The sequence below is a fragment of the Bubalus bubalis genome, chromosome 16, assembly GCF_019923935.1.
Source record: "Bubalus bubalis isolate 160015118507 breed Murrah chromosome 16, NDDB_SH_1, whole genome shotgun sequence".
Taxonomy (NCBI): Eukaryota; Metazoa; Chordata; class Mammalia; order Artiodactyla; family Bovidae; genus Bubalus; species Bubalus bubalis.
The window spans coordinates 12126564-12144156 of NC_059172.1; the positions used below are offsets into that span (position 1 = coordinate 12126564).

General features: G+C 39.8%; 1 long non-coding RNA gene across 1 annotated transcript in view; it reads left to right on the forward strand.

Moving 5' to 3' along the window:
- The window catches only part of LOC123329713, a 53159-nt gene that overhangs the window by 4233 nt on the left and 31333 nt on the right, over positions 1-17593 (forward strand). The window contains exon 2 of the long non-coding RNA XR_006545247.1: positions 10861-10972. This is a non-coding gene — a long non-coding RNA (uncharacterized LOC123329713). The remainder of the gene's footprint in view (positions 1-10860; positions 10973-17593) is intronic.

A 17593-nucleotide genomic window follows, 5' to 3' on the forward strand; every position in this document is an offset into this window, starting at 1 on the left:
TGAGGCAGGGAATGATAAGCTGTTGCTTCCGCTCCATCCTTTGCCGGAGTTTTCATTTGCCACCTCTGTTCTCCTGAGCTGTGTCTGCCGCTGCGCCAGGGTAGTGAAGACAACCTTGTTAAGCTGGTGTGCGCAGCCTGCTTTCAGCACCTGTGGGTGGCCTTCTGGGGTGCTGAGTGTGGTTGGCAAGGGCTGGTTCCTGCCTCATGTGCTTGCCGTGTTTACGCGCTCTGTTGCTTCATTAGGGAGGCTGGCTCAGACTGTTTCACTAAAAACAATAAAGCCCACACTGGAGTAGAACAGAGTCAAATGCACATTTATCTTTTTCCAGGGCAAATCAATGAGTCATTTTCTGGTTTGAATGCAATATTTTACATTCTGTCTGGGGAGATGCTGTCAACCATGTCCTATCCCAAGGTGGCTTTATTAAAAAGATTGTAAAAAAAAAAAAACAACTTCAGATTCTTAGAACATACTTTTTCCTTTGTTTGAACATTGCCAGGGAGTAGCTGCTTCCCACATCTTGTTCTGAGGTGTAGTCCTCGGAAGTGGGCTCAGAGGTGGGGCCACGTGCGGCCAAGATGCACTTGCGCAGGCTAGCTTTCTCTGAATGCTACGAAGCAGGAAGGCAGACAGGCTCTTCAGGCCATCAAATTCAAAGCCATCTCCCGTACTGCATGTCAGAGACAAGGACAGAAAGATGCTTCCTTTTGTCAATAATTGACCTCCTGCCCAAAGCAGAGAGGTGGATCAGGGGTGTCCAGGGATGACCAGTGCCTTGTATTATCATAAACAGTTTAATAGTCCAGTTGTATTTGGCTACTTTCAATCACTGAATCACTTCCAATTTTCAGTATCTTTAAAACAAGTTCAACTTCTATTCTAGCATCCCAAAGCTAATTCATTCACCCAACCTTATCAGTGTACAGGCAAAAATAAGGAAGACTCAGAGAGGTCAAGTGACTGGTTCAAAGTCACACAGCTTATACTAGCAGAGCTGGGATGACATCCTTTGCTGGGATATTAGCCCCATTGTCTTCAGAGAGGAAGAGCAGTGTTCATGGAGCCTGGGAGGATGACATTATATTATTGATTGAACCAAAGTTTGAATGAAATTTGTAGATGTGGGATCTTGGGGGAGCTACCTAGATATTTTTGAAAACCTCTCATCTAAATTATTCTCATCTATAAATTGGGAATTCCTCTATTACTTAGATTTTGTGTGTATTAAATGAGATGATGTCCGTAAACTCTTAGTACACTTTAGGAATTTGTTGAGTAACAGAAATTCCAAATAGACCCTTCCATTCCTGACAGACTAGGATCTAGGGCTGTTCAAATATTGAGTTGTTATTCATCACATTTTAGAAAATATTCAGGTGTTAAGTATAATGCGACTTGGAGACTATGACTCTATAAACTTAAAACTGAGAAAGAGATGGGAATACCAGACCACCTGACCTGCCTCTTGAGAAATGTGTATGCAGGTCAGGAAGCAACAGTTAGAACTGGACATGGAACAACAGACTGGTTCCAAATAGGAAAAGGTGAACGTCAAGGCTGTATATTGTCACCCTGCTTATTTAGCTTCTATGCAGAGTACATCATGAGAAACGCTGGGCTGGAAGAAGCACAGCTGGAATCAAGATTGTTGGGAGAAATATCAATAACCTCAGATATGCAGATAATACCACCCTTATGGCAGAAAGTGAAGAACTAAAGAGCCTCTTGATGAAAGTGAAAGAGGAGAGTGAAAAAGTTGGCTTAAAGCTCAACATTCAGAAAATGAAGATCATGGCATCCAGTCCCAACACTGCATGGCAAATACAGGGGTAACAGTGGAAACAGTGACAGACTTTATTTTTCTGGGCTCCAAAATCACTGCTGATGGTGATTGCAGCCATGAAATTAAAAGATGCTTACTCCTTGGAAGGAAAGTTATGACCAACCTAGACAGCATATTAAAAAGCAGAGACATTACTTTGCCAACAAAGGTCCATCTAGTCAAAGCTATGGTTTATCTAGTGGTCATGTATGGATGTGAAAGTTAGACTATAAAGAAAGCTGAGGGCAGAAGAATTGATGCTTTTGAACTGTGGTGTTGGAGAAGACTCTTGAGAGTCCCTTGGACTGCAAGGAGATCCAACTAGTCCATCCTAAAGGAAATCAGTCCTGAATATTCATTGAAAAGACTGATGCTGAAGCTGAAACTCCAATACTTTGGCCACCTCATGCGAAGAGTTGACTCATTTGAAAAGACCCTGATGCTGGGAAAGATTGAGGGCAGGAGGAGAAGGGGACAGTAGAGAATGAGATGGTTGGATGGCATCACCGACTCAATGGACATGGGTTTGGGTGGACTCTGGGAGGCGGTGATGATCAGGGAGGCCGTGATGATCAGGGAGGCCTGGTCCGGGCTGCGGTTCATGGGGTCGCAAAGAGTCAGACACGCTGAGTGACTGAACTCTGCACTGAGATGTCCTTACATTGAATATAGCAACATAAAGAGATTTTAACACTAACTTTGAAAACTTTGAAGACTGTTTTCAAAGAAAGGTCCAGCGCAGTGCAGAAGGCTCCTCTAACTGGGTAAACTGCGACAGGCTGCTGTTGTTTTTTCTCTAGGGACAAAAGAGGACCTTCAATTGATTTTATGGGAACCTGTACTTTATGACATATTTCCATTGGCAGTAGCTGACCCTTGTGCAGGAGAACACGCTGTCCGAACACCAAGTAAGGAAGGGAGTCTTGTATCATGGAAGCCAGTGTAGTAATCCTGCTTTCCTGGCCAGCGCAGGGATTTGCTAAAACCACCGGATTTGCAAGTGATCTGAAATCGGCGCTTTCTCTGGCGCTCAGCAACTCCCTCGGAGCAGTTCACTAGGTTGTCTGTAGATGGCGATGTTGCACCAAGAACCTCCGCAGAGGCCGCGGCAGGCGGGGAGCGTCCAGCTGTGCCCTGCTGAGGCTCAACTCTGTGAATCCGGTTTTAAGTTCCTCTGGTTGGTCATAACCCAGCGGTCCCCCGCCTGGGCCCCCTGCTCACGCATCATCCTCCCCCGCTACAAGCCAGGAAGGAGAGCTCGGTCTCCCCTCCCTCCTCCCTACGCTCCTTCTCTTTACAATAGTCTGTGATTAATGGCAGCGCCAGTGAACAATCGAGAGGGAGAAGGTACCGGCGTAATGGAACAGCAGACAGATTAAATGCAACCGGGTGCCGAACCTCTTTAGCGAGAGCATCCTTGCAAATTTGTTTTCCCTTCCCTCCCACAGAGGCCCCACCTCCTCGGAGCCCAGGCAGGCACAGAGACTTCATTAATCACAGCGCTTTGCAGGGGCCGATGAATTTTAACAGCAGATTGTCACTTACAATCCTTTGCCATCTCATGTATCCCTGAGCACTGGTTATTTCATCGTCACCAATTAATCAAGGCAGCCACAAAAGCCACCTTAGAGTTTATTAGCAGGAAACAGGTTGTCTCTTACCCCAGTGACAAGCTTTTTCTGTTACTTCCGATGCGAAGAGCAGCTTTGCTTTAGTCTTTTTGGTTGAGGGACACCCACGTGGCCTATCTTCCTATCTTTCTAAGGTGGTCATTTATCACATCGTCCCCAGATCTTGTTACATTCCTCGCTGTAAGGACTGGAGCACCTTGAATGGAAGGTTGACAGGAACAAACCTGATACAAGATACTTTTTATCTCTAATGGTTCCCAAACCTGCACATTGGGAGAATTTTAGTGAGCTTTTCAAGAATACCCATGTTCTTGGGCCACAGTGAAGGGCAAATTATGACAGTTTCTGGAACTGTGATCTGGGCTGCTGCTGCTGCTAAGTCACTTGAGTCGTGTCCGACTCTGTGTGATCCCACAGCCGGCAGCCACCAGGCTCCCCTGTCCCTGGGATTCTCCAGGCAAGAACACTGGAGTGGGTTGCCATTTCCTTCTCCAATGCATGAAAGTGAAAAGTGAAAGTGAAGTCGCTCAGTCGTGTCGGACTCTTAGCGACCCCACGGACTGCAGCCTACCAGGCTCCTCCATCCATGGGATTTTCCAGGCAAAGTACTGGAGTGGGGTGCCATTGCGGTATTTAAAATTTTTTTCCTTGTGTAATTTGTAGTCTGACAACTCTTGAAAAAGTTCCTTGCTCCCCTGGAGTGGGTATGTTCATTTAGAAAATGAGGGACTTAAAGATTTTCATTGTAAGACTATAATCCTCTTTAATTTTCAACATAGATATTTTGAGGAGCTGCACTCACTGAAGCAGTAACATGTGCATGAAGCTTCAGAGCTGCTTTAAAGTGAGGTTGCTTATCCCTTTCCTCTGTCACCTTTTACCAAAATAGAACCACTTTTGTGGTCAGGTATTTGCACCATGCATTTATATTCTATTCTTCTGTTTATTCATTCATTATTTTAAACAAATGTTTATTGAACATTTGCCTCTGAACCAGATTAAATCTCTGCCATCGTGGATCTTAAAATTCAACACATACACAAATTGCATTTTGTTACGATTATGATAAGTGCTTGGAAGGAAACAGGCTGGGTGTTTGTGACAGCGTTTGATAGATTGAATCTAGCTTGCGAGTCAGAGAAGGCTCCCTGGGAGGTAGCATTTACTGGGAGAACTGAGAAGTAGGAATTAGTTGATAGGAATGAGGGGTGGAATGGGGAAAGAGGGAGTTATAGGCGAAAAAATGATTTGTGCAAAAGGCCAGTGGGAAGAAGGTTTATAATAGGGACTGAAAAAGGAGGTCCAGGGGGAGGACATGAAGTCTGAGACTAAGAGGGAGGGCGGGGCCAGATTATTTGGGGGCTTTGTAGGTCACTTTGGGGATTTTACCTAAAAATTAAAGGGAAGCTATTGCATAATTTTAAGAAGAGTTAAATACTGAAACAGCTTTTAAAGATACTGCTTTAGGAGAAGAGTTTCCAGAATGACAAAGTAAGAACATCAAAAACCCACTCCTTTATAAAAGAAATAGTGGCAAGAATTGCAAGAATCAGCTTTTTTGAACTCGAGATTAACCAAAGGTTTGCAAAAATTTAAAGACTGTTTTATTAAGAAAAATAGTCAAAACTGAATATGAACAATGAGTTTGTGTGTTTTAGCTTGCCTCATTCCTGTCTCCCACTCCCCAGCTCTCGGATAGCTTTGAAAATGGCAGTCTTGCAAACATGGTAGCTATGAAATCCAGAAGGCTAGCAGCCCTTGGAAGGCGTGCAAATGTTATGGAGCCTCTCAAAAAGCCTTATCCTCGGAGAGTGGTCCCTATTTGACCTGCCTGGCAGCTCCCTGGAAAAAGCTATTCACAGAGCTTGTTTTTTTTTGATCTGACTCAGTGATCACTCAGTGGGAAAAGCTCCCTTTTTCAGGGCATCTGCTGATAATCATTGACATTTGTTTAACACCACAACGGCCTAAGGCAATTTTGCCAATTGAGGGAAACAAGAGACTGACCAAAAAAAAAAGAAAGAAAAAATCTGGTCTATAACATGTCTATGGGGGGCTTTGGAAAGCTCTGAAATATTCCTGGGGATTTAGGAGGCCATGCACATGTACAGGGCAGTGCGCCCACCCAAAAAGACCTAAAAAAGTCCTTTCACCTCTGCTGACCTTAAAGATCTGTACAAGCAGGAAGTAAAGGTGGAGACAGATTTGTAAACTTGAGGGGCTGAGGATGCACCCTACTACTCTATCAGAGCCCCATAGCAAAGAGTGAGAGACTGCCTGGTTCAAGGAAGGCAATGGCACCCCACTCCATTACTCTTGCCTGGAAAATCCCACTGATGGAGGAGCCTGGTGGGCTGCAGTCTGTGGGGTCGCTGAGAGTTGGACACGACTGAGCGATTTCACTTTCACTTTTCACTTTCATGCATTGGAGAAGGAAATGCAACCCACTCCAGTATTCTTGCCTGGAGAATCCCAGGGATGGCGGAGCCTGGTGGGCTGCCGTCTATGGGGTCACACAGAGTCAGACATGACTGAAGCGACTTAGCAGCAGCAGCTGCAGAGATAATTAAGGAGAGATTTCAATCAGTAGTCAGACATAGCAAGGAATACAGACTTTGCAGAATTAGATAAAGTAATTCACTAAACAAACAGTAACAAAAGCAGCAACAACACAAAAACCCTGTGGGGTGTGGGGGTTCTGGTTTTCAGAGTTGCCACAGTATAATTATATACATGCCAAAGTATTTCTAATGTCCAGTTTTAAAAATAAAAATGTTAGAAAACATGTAAAGAAACAGGTAAGTGTGGCCTAAACACAAGGAAAAAAAGCAGTAGAAATTGTCCCTGAGGGAGTCCAAATATTAGGCTTACTACAAAGCCTTTAACCAGCTATCATGAATATGTTCAAAGAACCAAAGGAAAATGTCCAGTGGTTTACAAATAGTGTAAATATATATGTGCCTAACAACATAGCCCCAAAATATGTGAAGGTGAAGCAAAAATGGACAAAATTGAAAGGAAAAGCAATATTTTTTTGAAAAAACCAACAAAGTTAACAAAACCTTAGCTAAACTGAACATGCGAAAATGAAATAATAAATAGGAGACTTAAATAACACACTTTCAATAATGGATATAACAAAGTAGGCAGAAGGTTAGCAAGGAAATGAAAGGCTCATAAAACACTGCAACCTCACTGTACCTAACATATTTATAGAAGATTCCATCCAAGAACAGCAGAATATACATTGATATAAAATGTCAGTACAGATAGTCTGTATTCTTGATATTGATACAGAATATCAAGGTCAGTGTTACCTTGATATAAAAACATCACAAGAGAAGAAAACTACAGATCAATGTCTCTTCTAAATATAGATGCAAAACTCCTTTGAAAGGTGATAGAAAACTAAAGCAAGCAACATGCATAAAACAAAATTTATACCACAACCAACTGGAATTTATTCTGAGAATAAAAGGTTAGTTTAACATCTGAAAACTAATTTATGTAATCCAGTACATACATAGAACAATAGATAAAAATCATATGATAATATCAATAAATGCAAAATAAACACTTGAAAAATTCATGATATAAAGCTCAATAAACTAGAAAAAGAAGGGAATTTCTTCAATGTGAAAAAAGAGTAACTACAAAACACCTCAGCTAGCATCATACTAAGAAATAAAAGACTTAGCATTTTGTCCCTAAAATCAGAAGCAACACAGTGATGTACACTCACATGTAATCATCCTTGCACTTCTAGTCAGAGCAATTAGCAAGAAAATGAAATTAAAAAAACTCAAAGAAAAAGAAAGAAGTAAAACTATCTTTGGTCACAGATGACATGAAGTTGTACAGAGAAATTCCTAAGAAATCCACACAAATCTATTAGAACTAATAAACGAGTTCAGAAAGATTGGAAAATACAGGCTCAATATATAGAAATTAATTACAATTTTGCATACTAGCTATAAACAAAATTAATTCCCTTTATAGTAGCATCAAAAAGAATAAATACTTAGAAATAAATTCATACACACTAAAAAATCAAAATGTATAGTCTGAAACCTACAAAGTATTGAAAGAAACTAAAGATGACCTAAATTAAAGACATTCTGTCTTCATAGATAAGAAGAATTAGTACTGTTAAGATGATGTACTCTCCAAATTGACCTACAGATTCAGTGCAATTCATAGCAAAAATCCCATCTGGATTGTATGTAGAAATGAGTGAAAGTGAAAGTGAAGTCGCTCAGTCTTGTCCGACTCTTTGCGACCGCATGGACTGTACACCAGGCTCCTCAGTCCATGGAATTTTCCAGGCAAGAGTACTGGAGTGGGTTGCTATTTCCTTCTCCAGAGGATCTTCCCAACCCAGGGATCGAACCCCGGTCTTCCGACTGTAGGCAGACGCTTTACCGTCTGAGCCACCAGGGAAGCCCAGCTGATCCTAAGATTCACATGTAATTTTAAGGGACCTAGAATAAGAAAAAAAGAAAGAAAAAATCTGGAAAAGAACAATTTGAGGGCTTACACTTCACGATTGGAAAATTTTGAAAAGTAATAGAACTCAAACAATGTGGTACTTGTATAAGGGTAAACATGTAGATCAGTGAAGGAGACTTCAGAGTCCAGAAATAAATCTTTATGTTTATGGTCAATTGATTTTTGACAAGGATGCCAAGACCATGTGACAGGAAAATAAATTTGTTTTGAAAACAAATAGTCCAGAAACCACTGGATAGTCACATATAGAAGGATGAAGCTGGATCCCTATGTTATTCTCTATTCCAGAAATATTTAAAAATGGTTTATAGACCTAAATATAACCTAAAAATAGAAAACTCTTGGGAGAAAACATAGGAGTACATCTTCAGAACCTTTAGTAGGCAACAGTCTCTTAATTCTGACATCAAAAGCAGAAGTGACAAGGGAGCAAATAGACAAGTTGGATTTCATAAAAATTAAAAAAAAAAAAACAAACATATTTACATCAAAGGATTGCCCTTAGGAAGTGAAAAGACAATCTGCTGATTGGGAGAAAATATTTGAAAATCATATATCTGATAAGGGACACTTATCCAGAATAATAAGACTATTTATAGTTCAACCATAAAGACAAATCAGCCACAAAATGGGCCGTAATTTGAATAGACATTTCTGTAAAGACTATATGTTTTTGTTATTGACTCAGTCATGTCTTTTGGAACCCCATGGACTGGAGCCCTCCAGGCTCCTCTGTCCATGGATTTCCAGGCAAGAATACTGGAGTGGGTTGCCATTTCCTTCTCCAGGGGGTCTTCCCGAGCCAGGGATGGAACATGCGCCTCCTGCATTGCAGGTGGATTCTTTACCACTGAGCCGCCATGGGAGTGTTCATGCTCGCAACTGATTTAGAGACACATTGCAGCAGTTCAGGGTGAGTGACCATGGGGACCAGGACTAAAGCAGTAGCAGTGGAAGTATATAGAATTGGAAGGGTGGCAGATTTGAAAACTATTTTGGTGGAATATATAATATCAAGAATATAACATTAGACATTTAAAATTTTTCTGACTTTGTGCTAGCTTCTTTGTAAACACCAATTCATAATTGTCCCAACAACCCTTTGTGGTAGGGTTCAACTACATTTTTCACTACATTTTCCTAAGAGGGAAACTGATATACACAGAGATGAAGTCAGTCTAAGCTGACTCTGGGGAAAGAGCTTAATAAAATATTGGTATGATCTTTTAATGGAGGAAATGGTTTAGGAAATGTCAGATGGCCCTGCTCTCAATTTGGAGGCTGTTTAGCTAGTTCATCATTCCGTGTTGTTTCACCTTGGTACTTTAGTACCTTCTAAATATATGCTGTTAGATAATGTCTCTTAGATTTATGCCCTCCATAATAATAGCTCACAGCCTGGGACTAAGCCTGCTTCCCCAATGGAAAGGATCAAGAGAAAAATTCCAGAAACTCACAACTCTTGACTTCACAATACTCTCACTTACCGTGCTGTCTGCTTCCACCTGACCAGCACTGATATCATCATGAACCTTATCCTTTCTGTCAGTCATGACAAGGAGCCTGAAACAGCTTGGTTATTCCTTACCTCCTGGTTCTTTTTACTCTAATGCTCTGCGTATTCTCTTTGTTTCTCCTAACTGTCCACTCTCTCTAAACTGCTGAATCTTTTCCACTCTGACATCCGGAGTTTGTGATCTATCATTGGCAAAACCTCTGTTTCTGAAATCTCTTCTTTGAACTTTTTTCCCCCCAATCTTCTTGCTTTGAATAAAACCTTGTTTCTTATCTCTTTTTTCTCTCTACTCTCTTTTTCATGATTTCATTCAGGATTATATCAATTCTATACTCACGACTCTCAAATCTATATATTCATCAGGACCTCTTTTCCACAGTCCAGATATGTGCATTTATCTGACTTCGTGTGTTCCTCTTTCTCTGTTTTTTTTCTGTATCTCCTCTGCTTCCACTATGCTTTGAGTCATTATTATCTGTCTTGCAAAGTACTCTCACTTCACTTTTGCTTTGTCCCTTACACTCTGTTCACATGACTGCTGAAGAGATTCTTTAAAATCCTGAGTCAAATCTTGCCACTCCCTGCTCAAAAGTCCTGCCTTGATTCCCTGTTTCAACCAAAGTATGTCATTCATGTAATAGCTTTCTACCCACCTACTACTCTTCTGACCTCATTGCCTCTTTCTCTTCATCTTGGTCATTCTCTTCTCTGTAAGAACTCAAGAGTATAACTCTGACCCAGGACACATACTGCCTGGAACTGTCTTCCCTTAAATATCTACATAGCTCACTAATTCAGTTTCTTCAGATCATTCCTCAAGTACCACCTCTCCCTGAGGCCTATTTTAAGGAACTTTCTTAAAATTGTATCTTCCCTGGCCTTCACAGACCTGGCTTTCCTGATTCTCCTTTTCTTTCTCAACTTTCCCCTTTTAAAAAACACTGATAATCATTGAATGCATTAGGTTCTTCAAGCATATATTATACTTAGTGCTTGTTTTCCTCTCTATCTGCTAGAAGATAAGCTTCTTTAGGAAAGATCAATTTGGTTTATTCTGCAGTATCTTGCAAGTAATACCTAGAAGAGTATATGGCACAGAGTAGGTGCTTAATCAACATTTTTTGAATGGATATGAAAAAACATATTTATTGGCGAATATACTGAAAGGTTCTTGATCTCTTTGTGAACATAACAACTAAACCTTAATCTCCACTCGTTGCAGATAAAAAGGAGGACAGTATTGGACTTTTTTTTTTTTTTTAAACATACAAGTAACAGCATCTATAAAACTAGCCAGGTATACCCCAGCATATACTGTATCAAACCAACTATACGGGCATAATTTGTTTTATTGCACTTTGCTTTTTTGTGCTTCCCAGATTATGTGGTTTTTACAAATTGAAGATTTGTGACAATGCCGAATCAAGCAAGTCCATCGATACCGGTTTGCAAACAGCGTTTTCTCACCTTGCGTCTCCGTGTCTCCCGTTGGTAAGTTTCACGGTATTTCAGGCTGTTTCCCTGTTAGTTGTTGTGCTGATCTGTGGTCAGTGAGCTTTCGTGTGCGTGTTGGTGTTGTTTTGGTGCACCAAGGACGTGCCTGCGTAAGACGACGAACATGACTGTTACACGTTCTGTGTGCTTTGACTGCTCCACCATCCAGTCACTCCCCACCGCCCTCTCCTCAGGCTCCCTATTCACAGGACACAACCATATAGAACTTAGGCCTGTTAATAATCCTATAGTGGCCTCTAAATGCTCAATAAAAGAGAGAGTGAATCCATATGGGCAACTTTCACCATTCTTATTTCTAAGAAATTGCCACAGCATCCAGCTTTTGCAACCGCAACCCTGATTAACTGCAGCCATCAACACCGAGGCAAGACCCTCCGCCAGCCGAGAGACCCTCCGTGAAGGCTCAGACGATGTTTAGAAATTTTTAGCAGTAAAGTATTTGTAAATTAAGGTTTGTATGTTGCTTTCAGGCATAACTATCGCACACTTAATAGACTATAGCATAGTGTAAGCATACTTTTATATGCACTGACTAGGAAATGAAACAACTCTTGTGACTGCCTTTATTGGGATGTTTGCTTTATTTTGGTTGTCTGAAACCAAACCACAATATCTCCAAGGCATAATTATAATTAACTTTCAAAACTCTTTGCCTTCTTTATGAGTTTTTAATGCTTCATTAAATTAGGCCACCTTACTGGGAAGTTTAGTCTTATATAATTGCCTTTTGAACATCGTTCTTTTTGTTTTCATATGGAATATCAGATTTCCTTGCTATAATTTTCTTTGCATTGTCTAATCTCTTTATTTTATGGATGCTTTAAATAATCCTTCTGTTCTTTTTAATTTCATATTGAACTTCATCTGCCCACTGCCTGGGTTCTTTCCTCTGATGGTATTAGGTCTTCAGGACTCTGCCTTTCTCCCTGCTCATCTCAGTTTTCAGTTCAGTTCAGTCGTTCAGTCGTGTCCGACTCTTTGTGACCCCATGGACTGCAGCACACCAGGCCACCCTGTCCATCACCAACTTCCAGAGGTTGCTCAAACTCATGTCCATTGAGTCAGTGTCCAGATTAATGGATTAGATACCTATGGTACAGATATCTTCTGTGTATCAAACTCTGCCTTAGACTTTACAGGACTTTCCAAAGGTAACAAAACATGTGATCCATATTTGCTAGGCCTTTCTTAATTGTGCTTGCTTGCTCGGTTGCTTCAGTTGTGTCCGACTCTTTGTCATCCTATGGGCTGTAGCCCGCCAGGCCCCTCTGTCCATGGGATTCTCCAGGCAAGAATACTGGAGTGGGTTGCCATGCCCCCTGCCAGAGGATCTTGCCAACCCAGGGATCAAACCAGTGACTCATGAGCCTCCTGCATTGTGGATTCTTTACCACTGAGCTACTGAGGAAGCCCTTCTTAATTCTAAGTGTTACCAAACCCAAAGGAAAGTTGAATAATCAGTTGATTTCAGGGTAGTGCTGGGACTCAGAAACAATTAGGGACTCCAGTACCATCAGTCTTCTCTTCATCTTTTACCATTCCTGGGAATTTTGCTTCATTTTCTTTCCCTGAAGTTTTGCTTTATTCACATGGTAGGAAACCTAGTTTTTGACGACTCACAAATTTTATATTATAGTTTTATCACCGAAAAGAGACTATTCTGCTGTTCTCTGTGGCTCAAATACTATATACACCTGGAGGAAAGGTCTTATCATCCTAGCCAGGGTCTGCAGTTTAACTCTGTGAAAAATGTGTTAGGATGATATTGTACAGAAATTGCTGCTTCCATGGAAGCCAAGTGGATGGGTGCTTGCATTTCTCATAAAAGCTGGTGCTGTTTAGATGAATCAATATATCCTCTACTTGAAACCTATAATCTCAGAGTTTATGTTAGAAGAAAAAGACCAAATGGTAATTGAGGGAAATATACATTTAGAGGAAAGTTTATATTCAATCAAGCTGCATGGAAGGGTTGCTTAAAAATAATGAAGCAACTATGAGCTCATGGCATCAATTTGAAGAGTTTGGGGAGGTTAGTATTAAACCAGTCTCATGTAAAGTTAAATTTTTGAAAGATAAGGGACCCAAGATTATTTACTCCAGTTATTCACATAACTGGAGTGTCTGACCCCTTCAGAATCCTGGAAATGGAGAGAGAGTTTTCTGTGAACGATTTCTTAAATGTATTTTTCCTATTAAATTTCTTGCCCATGGTACAAAACAACAGCCAGAAAGTCAACAACAAAGCTTTATTTACTGAAACTGCTGATATAACATAAAGTTGTAAAAAAACAAAATCTTCCCCTACCTCATTTTCATTGCTTCCACATCACAGAAGGTTATGTAATTATAGAGAGACACATGGGGATTATTCCTTTTGACAAAATAGTATCATATTTTACATGTTACTTTGAAAATTGATTTTTCTCTCTTAATGTATTGTGGCCATCCCTTAAAGTCAATAACCATAACCCTAAAGCTTTATATTTTCAAGGAGCTGCATAAGTTTTCACAGCAATAAACTAGTACACTTTTTGAAATTAATTGTTACTGGAGTATAGTTGCTGTACAATGTGCTACTGTACAGCAAAGTGAATCAGCTATATGTACATGTATATGCCTTCTTTTTTGGATTTCCTTCCCATTTAAGTCATCATAGAGCACTGAGCAGTTCCCTGAGCTATACAGTAATTCATTCATTATCTATAATAACTCATTCATTATCTATTTTTATTTAACCCTTCATTTATTGATGTTGCTCAGAGTATTTCCAGTTTTTTCTCTTTTTCAAACAGTGATCCAGTAGAACATCGCTTAGTCCTTTGAGTTGACAACTTGTACTTTTATTTCAATATGACAGAGACCTAAGACTGTTATTTCTGCATCAAAGGTTATATCTATTTTAATTTTAAAGGATATTACTATACAATTTATAAGGAAGTTGCAGCAATATACGTATAAGAATAGCCATTTTTTCATATCTTCAAAGGTGTGATAGTGTGTTCCATTTTAAGTGTGGAAATATAATTTCATCATTTGCTTGCTTTGTTCTGATGATTTTTCCAGTTGGATATGTTATTATGTTTATTGCCAACTGAAATTTTTCTTTTGTGACCTGCAAATATATCTCCATCACTTCATGGCAAATAGATGGGGAAACAAGGGAAACAGTGACAGTTTTTATTTGGGGGGGGGGTTCCAAAATCACTGCAGATGGTGACTGCAGGCATGAAATTAAAAGATGCTTGCTCCTTGGAAGAAAAGCTATGACCAACTAGACAGCATATTAAAAAGCAGAGACATTACTTTACCAACAAAGGTCCATCTAGTCAAAGCTATGGTTTTTCCAGTAGTCATGTATGGATGTGAGAGTTGAACTATAAAGAAATTTGAGTGCTGAAGAATTGATGCTTTTGAACTATGGTGCTGGAGAAGACTCTTGAGAGTCCCTTGGACTCCAAGGAGATCCAAGCAGTCCATCCTAAAGGAAATAAGTTCCAAATATTCATTAAAAGAACTGATGCTGAAGCTGAAACTCCAAAACTTTGGTCACCTGCTGTGAAGAGCTGACTTATTAGAAAAGACCCTGATTCTGAGAAAGACTGAAGGCAGGAGGAGAAGGGGACAACAGAGGATGAGATGGTTGGATGGCATCACCGACTCAATGGACATGAGTTTAAGTAGGCTCTGGGAGTTGGTGATGGACAGGGAGGCCTGGAGTACTGCAGTCCATGGGGTCTCAAAGAGTCAGATATGACTGAGCAACTGAACTGAACTGATCAGTTGTCCCTTGATTTGTTTGTCAGTTTTCTGATCAATTTGGATGAGTTACTTGTATATTGTGCAGTATTTCTGTTACATGTGTTGCAAATTTTCTTTAGCTTAATATATGTGATATGATTTTTTGTTATGTTTTTCTATACATACAAACACACATATTTTGCTATCATATATATACTTTTCCTTTATAACATTTGAGTTTTTGTGTTTTGGAAAACCTAGCAAGAAGATCCCACGTAGCTCATTACAAGCTCTCATTTCAAGAGTACAAATATAATTTTGATGAATTAAAAAATTATGAAATGAGATAGCTGCTTAATAAATGGGGTTTTGTTTTTTTTAATTTAATTTAATTTTATTTTTTTAAATTTTTAAGTTCTGTATTACTCCTTTAATTTTAATTTTTTTATTTTTTTAATTTTATTTTATTTTTAAACTTTACATAATTGTATTAGTTTTGCCAAATATCAAAATGAATCCGCCACAGGTATACATGTGTTCCCCATCCTGAACCCTCCTCCCTCCTCCCTCCCCATTCCATCCCTCTGGGTCGTCCCAGTGCACCAGCCCCAAGCATCCAGTATCGTGCATCGAACCTGGACTGGCAACTCATTTCATACATGATATTTTACATGTTTCAATGCCATTTATTTTTAAACTTTACATAATTGTATTAGTTTTGCCAAATATCAAAATTAATCCGCCACAGGTATACATGTGTTCCCCATCCTGAGGTGGATGAAACTGGAGTCTATTATACAGAGTGAAGTAAGCCAGAAAGAAAAACACCAATACAGTATTCTAACGCATATATATGGAATTTAGAAAGATGGTAACAATAACCCTGTACACGAGACAGCAAAAGAGACACTGATGTATAGAACAGTCTTATGGACTCTGTGGGAGAGGGAGAGGGTGGGAAGATTTGGGAGAATGGCATTGAAACATGTAAAATATCATGTATGAAACGAGTTGCCAGTCCAGGTTCGATGCACGATACTGGATGCTTGGGGCTAGTGCACTGGGACGACCCGGAGGAGGGTTTTCTTAATAGTGTTCATCTTTCAAAAAACGGAGATTATGGTAACTTCAGCAAAATCTTTCCTCGGCTAAATTGTTTGGAAGTTTCTGGTTTAATACAACTGACTCATTTTAAGATAAAGCATAAAAGACAAAAATAGCGAAATGGCTTTTATCAGTCTCTGTTGGTGAAAATGAGCAAATTTAATGAATCTGTGAAGTAAAATATCTGAAAATAAACTTAATGAGAAGAAGGTGAAACTGGTTACATATACCTTCCAACTGACGTTTGCCTTGCTACATACGTCTTTCTACTAATTCCTGCATGGCTTTACAGAAAAAAAAAAAGCTAATTCAGCAAAGTGGGTGGGGCGGGGGGTTAATGCTTTACAGGTCTTTAAGGGCACACTTGGGAGTTAAGTTACCTTCACCAGATAGAGACAACAAAACTAACTTGACAACCTCTGGCAGATTTCTGGCAATAGGGGGACATGAGTGTTATAGGCATGATTCAGAAGAAAGGGAGACAATTTATTTGAACAGTAGAAGGAAAAATCCAAGTCCTTAAGAGACATAGTACTTAGCTTTAAGTCACATATTAACTGCACAACAATACTAACAAACAGAATATTTTTGAAACTTTATTCTTTTTGTCATCTTTGACAGAGCATAGCACTATGAACAAGTCAATAGGGTCCACTTTCCTTGCCAGCATCTGGAATGTTTGAGTCAAGTTTCTAAGAGTTTCTTATATACAAGTGTAAATATAAAAACAGCTCAGCATGTCCCAGTGGAAGGGTCTAAGATTTGAGTTCAATAGGAAGCAGAACTTGAAATAAGACCTAGTATCAAGTATCTAAGATCATATCTTAGGTATGATCATATCCAAGATCAAATATGAGTCCAACACTAATGATCAATTTCAAAAGTAATCTGGAGGCTGCTCAAAAGTTCGCCTGAGTTATGAGTTACGTCCCTATGGTAACTTCTTTTCCTTGATGCCATCTACTCAATGCACTGCTATAATTGTCAGAGACCCCATTTTCAAAAATGGTCCATAGGTTCAATCTTTTCCATGTTAAGGGGCCTTTTTATTTTATGCTGCTTATTAAACTTTCTATGGTTGTTTTGGCAGAATCCAAATCAGATATGATGTTAAAGAAATGTAAGCTGGTAATATAATTTTTTCCCACTAAGGATTGCATGATGGGCCTCCCATGTGAGACTAGTGGTAAAGAATCCACCTATCAATGTAGGAGACACAAGAGACATAGGTCTGATCCCTGGGTTGGGAAGATCCCCTGGGATAGGAAATGGCAACCCACTCTAGTACTCTTGCCTGGAAAACTCCATGGACAGAGGAGTCTGGCAGGCTACAGTCCATGGGTCCAAAGAGTTGGACGCAACTGAGCGACTGAGCACAGGAGGACTGCATGTCTCTGGGTTTTTCCCTGTGCCTCTACACTATCTTTTCAGAGCCGCCAAGCATCTCTGTTTTAGAGCTCCCATCATCTCTACCTGAGTCTCTGCAACAGCCTAAATATTCTCCTCATCTTCTGTGTCATGCTCCTGTTACTTTTCTCCACACTGCAGAAATCATTATGCATTTTGAGTCTGCAAATATTGAGCCAGATCAATACTTCTAAAATATAAATCTCATCATGATTAAAATACTTCAAGAATCTCCCATGCACACCTTTTAATACAGTGTGAACGCTTTGGGATGACTTTCTGCAATAGAGTCGGGCTGCAGTTTTTAGTGCTGGAATTTCTACTAAGTATTAATCCTCATCCCTC